Raw genomic sequence first — 11,490 nt, forward strand, 5'->3', positions numbered from 1 at the left:
CTCACTGCCGGCTACCCTGACCCACAACAGCAGCAGATGGTCTGACCTCATTAAAAATGATAATCTGCATGTTGTCACCTGACTTGAGGAAGAAACCGTCCCTGGGAATGAAGAGCTGCCAGAAAATTCCACAGAGCTAACGCAATAGTCATGATACAGTGAAACGACTTGCAGCTTTCTACCTAAACCTTGGACTTTATCAGATGCCTCTCATGTAGTTAATTTATCTTTTTAATTGTACGACTCATTTATAATGAACAAAATAAAACAGAATAAAACAGAATCAGGCACTGCTGGTCAGGCCGGTGCGACTCAGCCAGACGGACCACAGTGTCAAAACAGTCTCCTACAATTAACTGAAAAGTGATCGTGGTGCAGAGAAACTTTTTAATTTTTTCTCTGACTTCTCATGTTTGAATGAAGACTGTCTATTTGACATTGGCAGTAAAATTAAAAAGAATAACTTGATAACATCTGGTGCACTAGTGCCCTCTTGCTGTCATGCTAATGAGCCACTCTGCTGCTTCTCAGTTGTGGCTTCTTTGGATTTTGTCCTTTGGTTTAGCCAATGAGGTAGGAAAGTATATTACCTTAAAACATTCACATAGAAAACAGACTGAAATCAAGAAAACCCATTTCAGGATAATTACACTTAAATAATGATGCTGTTATGACTATTAATACATTACTGTGTAGGCAATATCACTTTGATCTAGCAACTGGCAAATATGTTGCTGATTTAGTGCTGAGTAGCTTGTGAATTTTCCTCTAAGGATCAAAAATACTATATTAACCTATACCAATTTAATTACTGAGTGTTTTTTGCATCATCAATCCAAAACTGTGAAGTAACTACCATTGTATTTCAAGTTCTCGGATAAATGTAAAGGAGTTTAAATAACGATATCAGCTGCAAAAAATGTTGTGGACTTGATAAAAAAGCTCAAGGACAGAACATTCAAACTGTGCAGTACAGCGCTTAAATGTACTTCCTACCACTGTATTGTATCCGATGTCAGTTACTGTATGTATCAATACTAATGACACTTTTAGAGTTGTTTTAATCCAAAATACTGTTTATCCACATCCAGACAAACTCTGTTCAAACATGCACAAACTCTTAAGGTACACATGATTAATATTTTTGCTGTCTTTAGGTAGAATAAGATGTCACACTCCATTAACTCCCAGAGTCCATTCCATCCTAACAGCATAACAGAAGATAATGCAGAGCGTTTACCGTTAAAACCAGCACAAATGGAGACAACTTAATAATCATATTTGTCCGACCATTCTAAGGTTAAATGATAATGCTTGTACAACTGAGAAAATCCTCCGCAATTTCCTGTTTTTTCTTTGTGTAAGCCTTGTTACAGCCAGCAGAGGGAGACACCCTCATTTGCATTTGGATGCAAAGTACAGTCTTGCTTGCATGATTGCATCAATTCGTTGAGGGCTGGTTGCATTACTCAGATTGTGAGAGTCTTATCAAAAGTTTCCATTTTAGACACTTTCACCAGAAGTCTTCTTCTCCTCAGCTGTAACACGTCTGATGGAAGATCTTACAGATATTCTCAATAGTGTCAAAACAAGAAGAAAAACTGCAACAAAACAAGTATCGATGCCTAATGTAAAACTTTTTAATACATTTAAAACCTCTTGCAACTTTATAATCTCAGTGCGCACAGTAAGAAATACAGCAGCCTTCAAACACAGAACACATACGAAGCAAACACAAATGCGTGACATGATATTAAATATGTTAACAAACGTTTGTGAGAATGGTAGGAAATATGGTAATTGTGGACTGCATAATAAGGCTTCATCCTGTGAGTGTTTTTGTCTCCACTTTGAGCAATGTTTCCTTTGGCTGTACAGTAGATATTTTGCCAGGCGTGATGTGTTCAGCCACAATGGTTCCCTGGATGCTCTTCCTCTTCTTTGTCCTCATCCTCCTCACCCTTCCCTTCCCTCTGCCTTTCTGTCTGCTAGCACCATCAGTTCATCCACTCTCAGCACTCTGCTCTGATTTGGAACAATTTATCTGCTGATGTTCGCACCTCTGTGTGGCCAGTGAGGCCGAAGGTAGTGTTTTATGACTGGAACTATGTAGTCATTTACAATTCCAGTCAGACTTAAAAGCCAGTTTTGGGTCAAATTCAGCTGTTAATGTGATGTTTATTCATCTAAATTCTCTTTTAGCTGAATTCTGTTCAGTTATGCAATCACAATACACGGGAAGGGATTGTTTAACTATTTTCGCAGACGGTTTTGGATTCCAAAGAGTGAATTAATATGTATCACCAAATCAATTAGGAGAAACCGTTGTTATATAACTGTAAGAGTAATGTGCCCCAAATCACTTTTTACGCAAGAGGGAACAGCTGCTATTCATTGCTCTGCTCTGTAACCTCTCTTCTGGACAGGAATGATGTTTGGATGATGGATATCATAAGGATGCACGCAGGAAAAGGAGTTCCATCAAGTCTTTTAAGATGTTTGTCCTGAAATCAGAGTAGTTTTCAACTTCTTTCGGATATGAAGGAAGTATTTAAGACTACAGAGGAGCAGATAGGCTCGTCATGGGTGTGCGTGTCCATAGGGGCCCAGATATTTTTCACTTCAGATGCAGCATTTATCTGTAGTTACTTTGAATACAGATTCAAAGGGTGTGAATCCCAAAGCTTGTGACTTCAGTCGAGCCGTTATCATTGTAGATAAGCAAACAAAGGCTGATGATATCCCTCAAACTATATTTGTCCTTTTCTTTTAGGTCCAGCAGAATCATTTAAAACTCGTTCAGACTCTGCCTGAAATTATTTACATTGGACTGTAAGCAAACTCCATTAGCATTAGCACCATTGAGGCTGCCAGTTAGCGGACTTAGATTACACATATTGACAGACAATATAAAATCATTCACAATAAACCGCTTATAAGCAAAACACAAGTCAATAAATTAGCATTTCATACGTTTAAAGGTGTAATTTGTAAGAAAGAGCTAGAATTTGAGGGTAACTCTAAAACTTTAGGGGGCAGCATAACCACTTACCACTGCTCATTGTACCCTTTGGCTGTGGCGACTAGCCGCTATTAGCAAATAGCTCAGTTAGCCTGGAGCTGAGCATCATTACAAGCTTAACATGAGTCTGCCTGCACCACAACAGAGCCCAGTGAGCGCGGCTGGACACCAGACTGGGACTGAACACAGCCTCTGTGACTGACATATCCCAGTTTGAAGACAGGGGAATACAGTATGGAGGTGATTTACAGCAGCACTGAGAAGGACTAAGATCTTAAGGGACGACAAGACCCAGCAGGAGGAGACATACGAGTGATAGTTTAGGAATTGAGGATTTATTGCAACCAAACCAGAGGTGATTGTGGAAAGACAAACTGGTTTGTGAGTCTTAGTTCGAGTTTGAAACAAGTGTGTTTAATGATGAGTTGACGAGGCAGTTATGCTCGTCTTAGTCTTATTTTTACAGGGTAGACTAAGTGACAAACTTTTATATATCCAAGCTGTGAATACCAAAGTGGTATTCACAGAAAGGACAGGCTGGGGCTAGCTGGTTAGCATGCTAACATCAGTATACATCTCTACAACACTGGAGGCCTGCACAGACTTCTTTGCCATAATTCAGTTCATCATTGTTGAAGGGAGGCAACATGACACTGTTGTCATAAAGCCATATCAGAGACAGACCAGTGGAAGTATTACAAAGATAACAACTACCTTCACTTATTGCAGCAGACAATTCAAAATACAATTACACATACTAGATTCAAACGAAACCTTCCAGTAAGACTCAATATAATTATCTAAAGAAACAAAGATGAGTCTGTTTTATCTCAGTTGTTGTAGTTTGTTTTTTGTACATACTGCCGTTATCCCCTCACACACAATACACTTGAGCTGCATTGTGACTTCAGAGTTACTTTCATTTCATCCAAGAATGAAACCACTAATGGTGTATCTATTTAACATTGTAGTTTTTTAGGGAAATCTTGAGAGGGAATTTGCAGAGCTGTTGCTTCTCTCGACTTGTGTATCTTGAAGAAAAAAAGAAAGAAAAGCAAACAAGCAAATAGAGCAACATCTCTCTACACTGTACATAAAGTTCTGATGGATTAATTGAACATCCACAACATCCTGATACAGTATCAGCTCTGAGAAATGACTTGAACTGACTGACTCTGATTCGTTTTAGAGATATAAACATCAAGTAGCAGCTCCACTGGGAATCTAAAATGTCCCATAAAAATCTGATGCTGACTCGAGATCCTGTCGTAGCTTTTAGATTATAAGCTTAATTGCTTTTCCAAAGCTGCAGATGTTTATTTTCTAACCCCTCCAGAAGGAACTTCGTGATAACATAGCTGCAGCTCCACGACACAGATGACACTCCGCAAAGACTCCCAAAACAAACACAGCGGAGGGTCTTACAGTTCATGAAGGATGCACCGGAGGAAATGAGGAGGAAATAGATTGTCACAGAGGGATACGTGAGGGCCACAGTCAGAGTCCTCGACTGTGGTCAAATGATGTTATGACAAAGGGATCAGATTGTGGTGAAACCTAAACAGATTTATTTGACAGGGGGAAAGGTGGTTTGTCTCTTCTCGTGGTGGTTAGCTAACACAGAAGGAGGTCGCTGCTGCTGTTGATATGACTGTTGTTGCCAACAGGCCACGGACATTACAATCTCTGAAGCAGCGGTGAAACCCAGCAACATTTGAGAGTGAAATTCTCAATTAGATCAATAAGCATAGTTTTGCAGATTCATCCTGACGCCCTGAGGATTCGACCAGCGTCCTTCCGCTCACAAAAGTTCTTCTCTAACTCTTAAACAACTACTGGCAAATTTGTCTCCTCGCCTGACGTTTTTGTCATTGGTTTTGCGTTTCTGGTGCACAAACATGAGGAAACCTGTAAGAGCAAACCACTGTGAGAACCTGGGAAGTTTGTAAAACACGCTTTCTTTCCAAATTAAATAACATCAATCAACTTTATGTCAAAGGATGAAAATTAATGCAGAATGTAGTCCTAGAAGACTGAAGTCCACATTTTTAACAATTTTTAAACTAATGCAGTGCCCTTTGAGAACGTACTGAAGACCTGGTGGTAATTTGAGAGGATTACTGATCCAGTCTTCAGCCTCCTGAACCCCTAACAGGCTCATCATGGCTACCGTGATACTATCAGACATGTTGATGGTTTCCAATTTAAAATCTGGATGATTACATCGCTTCTAGCCTTTGAGGCCGACATTACTACTGTTGACAGAACCTCTAGTTCTTGCTGAAGAAAAGAAAACTTTTCTCATTTTTTTTCTCACTGCAAGTTTAAGTCTACTTCCCCATGAGATCACATGAGATGGATCGTATGTGAGTCCAGCGTCAGTCTGCAGAGCCATTAAGATGCCCTGATGCAGCAGGTGGGTCTTTGCTGTTAACTCAGGTTCTGTTCATATTGAACATGTTGTGTGCCCAAATTGAGCCACACAGTCCACACTGCTCTTTGTTGGGTCCTCAGCAACAAACCTGTCAAGTGTCAAATAGATCAGATGAACACTTAGATTGTCTTTACAAACTAGTCGAACATTTGGCCTAAAACGGTTCTGTGTTTTTTCCTCAGAAGATTATTGAATATGTAAGACGGCTTAACCGATTACAGATGAAAACAACATTTTTAGATATCAGAGAAGAACGTCTTCAGTGGGTCTGACATTAATCATATATCTGAAGGCCTGGGAACCATTTAGCTAGGAGGAGTAGTCTCCAGTTCTATAGTATGACTTTTACCCTTGGGTTTACAGCGTTTAGATCTGAGACTGTGTAATCTTCTCTTCCAACTTCCTTCCTTCAGTTGCTACTATAGCAACTACTCTCCATGGAAAGTAGCAGCGCAGATTGTTTCTAAAAACAGCCCTGGGTCGAAGACATTAAAACTTTCACAGCACAATTTGCTTTTCCAGACGTAGTGCAGGTCTCGATGCAAAGTTCATGGCTTGACCAGCCAAAATATAAAGAATGTGAACTTGTCAGAGTCGATATTCGACCCCAGTGAGCGTGATATCTAGGCCCTTGAAGCTGAGCAGTTGCAGAGAGAGTTATATAAGCTTTAGTATCCATTTCAAACCTCTATTTCAATGGCATCTTTCAACCTTCACTGTGAACTTCCTGTTATGTTTTACTTTCTAATTAAACTGGGAAAGATATGGGCACTTCAAGGGGATTGGTTTTCTCAAAGCAACATGCCTGCGGTCCTGATGTTCAGAACAGATCGGTGCTGTGACCCCAAAACTTGTTTTTCACTCCGTCAGATGATGTTTTATTTCTTTTTAATCACTGAGGCTGTCCCCGGTCAGATACAGAAAACAGATTTTGTCTTTTGATTCTGGTCTTAGCTTTCCTTATCCTCACTCTCGTCATCATTTGTACTGTGTGAGTCACGAGTTGCTGCAAGTGCACTGTGTTTTGTCACTTGTGCCACTGAGCGAATAGCTCAGCATGGGAACTTCTGGTGAAAGACACAGATTACTAGAGACACGTGATTTATTGGAGGGATCATTAAGGCTACGGAGACAAAACAGCAACAAGCCATAAATCAGCTATTTTATGTCAACCTGAAATGTTTTATGTCATTGATTTGAAAAGGGCAGTAAATTAGTGGGAACAGTGTACTTCTGGGAAGTTAATGAACAAATTATTCTGAGTATAATGCCTGCCATTAATCATAATAAATGTGTGTTACATGTGTGTTTGTACAGTTCGGGTTTCTTCCACGTGTGATTCTTGAGTTTCCTTGCCCCTCACCAGAGGCAGTTGAGACGCTGTCCTCATTTCCACTGCACAGACTGGGGGCCACTAATTGTCATGTGGCACGGATCAACATAAACGTAAGTGCTTTACCAGCGCTTTGGCCGGGATCAGAGAACAAGTGCGCCTGCTTGCAAACACAATATCAGATGTCGCCTCTTCAGCAGGCAGAAAAAGAACCAAAGACGTCACAGTGTGAAGGAGTGCAGATGTGGAGTTAAGTCTGTTTCTGTTACACTCTGTAAACACTCCTATGTATATAATGCATTTTCCCAACATTTTCCCTATAAGGAAAACTGGGGCATCCATGATGGCTCTCTAAAAGCAAATCCAGAAATCGAATCAGTATTTCAGAGTATCCAAAATAGACCGCAACTGTCAATATTATCACCCTGAATGAATCATACCATGGTACTAGTTCCATAAAATGTTTTTCCCAGGGCACAAACAGGCTCTGCAAGCTCAACCGACTGACTCACATGGCCCAGGCTTGGTCATGTTGCTCTAAAAAGGTACTAATTATTTCCCAGCAATTAAGTGACAGTAAACGAAAGTCTACAAATAGATCAGTCTGCAAGTCTCCTGCCAGGTCAATCTGCTGTTGTCGTAAAGGTGCAGTCAGTGGTTCTAATCCTAAAACGCTATTTGTTAAATGCCAGTGAGTATCTCCACATAATCCTGCTTGTCGTGTGCATTTGTGCTCAACCCCGGCTCTGTTGATGGGAATCAAACAAAGTGGCTGAGCTGAATTCCAGCCAATCAGCAACAGGAGAACCAGTTCCACACCGGCATCTGCCTCTTCCTCTGCTTCTGCCTTTAACTCTCCCTCTTCCAAGCCTCACCAACAAGAACAAAGTTACTCCGTGATCAGTAATTACACGTAGGTAACATCAGAGTTATTACCTTGCCAGCCTGGTTTGTGACCTCACCTTGTCCTCAACTGTTGAATGTTTCTTACTGAGGCTCACCCCGAGGCAGCAGAGGCTCTGGATTCTGCCACATAACTGTGAGAGAAGAAGAGCGGGGTGTTGTTGTTTCTCTGTCAAGATCCAATATCAGCAATCTTTCTCTAGAATCGCTGACTCCACCTTTAACTGTTTATGTTGGTTCAACAAAAGAACAGGAATGTGGAGAAGACGACATCCCACCAAGACGCTGATCAATCAACTGTTTACTGCAACATAAAGTCTCCAATTGTTGGTGTGTTAGTGGCTTATTTGGTTGAGCCCCCAGTAACAAGATTTGATGAAGTTTTTGGGTTGTTTTTTTTTTCTTTTGTATTATTGTTGGATTATTTACCAAAACTGAACTATGGTTTTAAACTGATATTCTAGTCTATTTTTCAGTACTTACAGTTGCAAATAACATGTATTTACAGCTTTGAATGTCATGAACAAAAAGTCTTAATATTATTATTATGAATATAAAACAATAAATAGTTTATAACCGGATTCCAAAAGAAATTAAGAGGCTTTGTTTCTTCTCACTTGTGTGTTGCACATTCAACTAATGAGTGCATGTTAACAAGAAATAATAAAGTTTATCAGTTTAAATAGCTCATCTTTGTTCTGTATTCAACTGGATTTGCATTCTGTTTTTATTTATACTTTTTGGGATCGTAGTTGTACAACTAACAACATTTTTGTGACAGCTGTCAAACCATATTTTAGTTTGGTTAAAAGTAAAATAACACCATAACTTACACATATGCTGTCAAAGACCTGATGATTCATGACTGTATTAACTCTCCTGCTCATACAACATGTGATTAATGACTTTGTTTAGCCGCTGCCAACGCCAGCACACGGATGAATGGGGTTTGAGTAATGAGCCACTGAGATCTTAAAACGAATCAGGATACAAGCGGCATTAAAACCATCAACATTGTTTCAGAGCACCATTTGTAAGAAAACCTCAGAGTGAGATGCAGTAATCTGATTCCCAGGCAAAGCGGCAGCAACAGCCGACAGTATCTGGAGAAGCTTTGAGGTCAAACAAACCTGTTTGGAAATTTAAAAAAAAAAAAAAAAAAAAAAAAAAATTAATGGTGCTGAGAAAATGATGAGGGGGAAAGGGGGAATTTAACTCAGCATGTAATAGGTGATTGCAGGGGATAATAATTATTTAAGGAATGAAGGAGAAGAAAAGTTGTATTAGGTGGCTGTAAAAAAAAAAAAGTGCTGAGTGCTCCAAGAATCACTCACTGAGGAGCAGAGTTGGCAGCGGCGGCGGTGCGAGCTGGGAAACGTTGCTGGCTTCCAGTACGTGTGCGAGCACGTGACTTACTGTTGGAACACCTCTCTGTGGACCTGAAACTGTGTGGTTAAACTGTTTACCACCACAGTTTGTGGTCCAGTCTGACAAAATCTGCATTTTGAAACAATATTTTTGTGATGTGGTGGCTGTAAAGACGTCATTAAAAGATTAATAGTATTCATCAAGTTTTTTGACTTATTCTTGCTGCTTCTGCACTAAAGTTATGTTAAAGGTGCTCTGTGTGGCTTTTTTTTTTGATAAACAACAATGTAAAGAATGTAAAGACAAAAATAATCCCCCTCAATCATAACTTGTGCACCTGGTGCGTCAGGGTCGCTGATGATTGTCTGCGTCCCCTGTTGTTGCCATGTGTCCCGCACTGTTGGCACTAGTTGGCCTTGCTGCCAGCTTTTTGGCCGCCTGAGCGTGATGAATCGTCAGCAGAGGCCATCAGTGGCAGAACTCACTCTGACTGGCAGAGTGCAGGAGATGAGGAATGGATAAAGAAAATTGAAAACCTCTCAAGCCTGTTGCCGTTTGATTAGAGTTGGTGAGTTGGTGAGAGTGGTGTCAGAAACCATTTGTATATTTGCGCTCCCTCTGTGCCTCTACCTAGTGGTACGGAGAGGTAATTCATCTCATACAGGCACCGTTAGCCGTCAGCTGTAGTCTTTGTGGTGTGTTCAAGTGCAGTTTTTTGGCCGAGACACAGGTCATGTTAGGCGACGCAACAGTCAGCCTCCCTTGCCTAGTCGAGGTCGTCCCACTATGACGCTGTAAGCTGAAAAAACACTGGAAATGAGACTCAACAATCTTCTTGACAAAACTGACAAATCCTGCATAATATGCCTTTAAAGGGACAGGGAAAACACACTCGCTTGCCATGAGTTAGATGAGAAGATCAATATCAGTGACATGTGGTTTTTTTTCTGAAATTTCCAGGAGTCCAGGTCCCGGGCCAAGAAATAGTCTGGCACGTTAAACATTTCAGTTTCTGTACAGTCTGTACATTAGAGAGCTTTAGAGCCCACATTGTTGTATTAAAATTTTAGCTCCAGGCTCTGTTATCTTTTCACCATTTTTTCACCCTTTTCTTTAATCACAGCTTTGAGCGTGTGAATGATTTTCTTTCTGCTTTTTGTCCATAAAGTTGAGATCACTGATTAGATTTAAAACCAGACTGTGCACAGCATGTGCCAGCTGACTCACTGATTTCAACTGTTAATGTTTCGTTGAACTCCCTGCAGCCTTTTCCCTCGATAAAATGCAGTTTGTACATGCAATAAAAACATTAATTTCTTTGAAAGTTTATGGATGCAGCTGACTCAATGAGCTCTATCCCCCCATGAGATCTCTTTGACCTACTGTGAACTGTGCAAAATGCTCTGATAAATGCGGCCCTCCTGAATACGCTCGCACACACACAGTTTGACTGACATCAGCGCCATCACCAGATGCCATAATGCTTGTTGGACAACGTCCCGGAAACACAATACACTTCCCGACAAACTGCTTTTTTAATCGGATACATTTTTATTATCGTCGACTCGGATCTCAAAAACACTAACAAAGGCAGTTTAACTTTTTGGAAAACTAACAACTATGTGACTTCTCATTCAAAAGCTAAAATAACATTAGAATTATGTTTTTTTTTTTTTTTTTAAAAAGTCATGTGCGAATCGATATGCATCCGTGTGCGGCTGGCTCGCTGTCTGACAGGTCATCTCATGCGGTGAAGTTTTTCCTAGTTGCTTTGTTATTACATAACAGCAAGGATCAAAGCTGCCAATTAGCAGTGGATTTCATGGGAACTCGCTGGTGTACATGATTCTGCTTTAAAATCTTTGAAATAAGTCGCTCTGCATACTGTATATTTGTGTGGGGTTTAACAGAAGTCAGGCGGGTGAGGGGCTTCCTAGCCCGGAGCTGTTCACATCTTTGTACCAGACTTGAACACACGGCCGGGCTGCACGTAGCTGAGCTGCAGCAACAGATTCTTCAGATAAAGGTATCAGATAAAGCAAAGCAAATTATTCATTTTGAGTGTGTTTCTGAGTCTGCATTCTGTTGCAGTGGTTATGGCCAGGTCCTGTTTGAATAAAAGGTTTTAGACTACGATGTGACTACTGAGACAGTTTTTCAACTTCCTCCCTTTTTACTGTTTCCTGGTGGTATTTCTGTTGGCGCCTCTGTCGCAAACACAGCGTTAGCGGCATGTCTACCAATAGCAGTCTGGCTACCGTCCAAAGCAAAAAAACAACCGTTAGTATCCCAGTTTGACCTAGAAATCCAGATCTTTGCTCTAGAGTAAAAACACTTGGTTGGATGAATAAGCAGACAGCTTTGATTACTGATCTAGTAGAAAGAAGTTCTGCTGGTAAGAGGAACACACAAGGGGGGGGGGATATCAAT

The sequence above is a fragment of the Acanthopagrus latus genome, chromosome 5 (genome assembly GCF_904848185.1).
Source record: "Acanthopagrus latus isolate v.2019 chromosome 5, fAcaLat1.1, whole genome shotgun sequence".
Lineage (NCBI taxonomy): Eukaryota > Metazoa > Chordata > Actinopteri > Spariformes > Sparidae > Acanthopagrus > Acanthopagrus latus.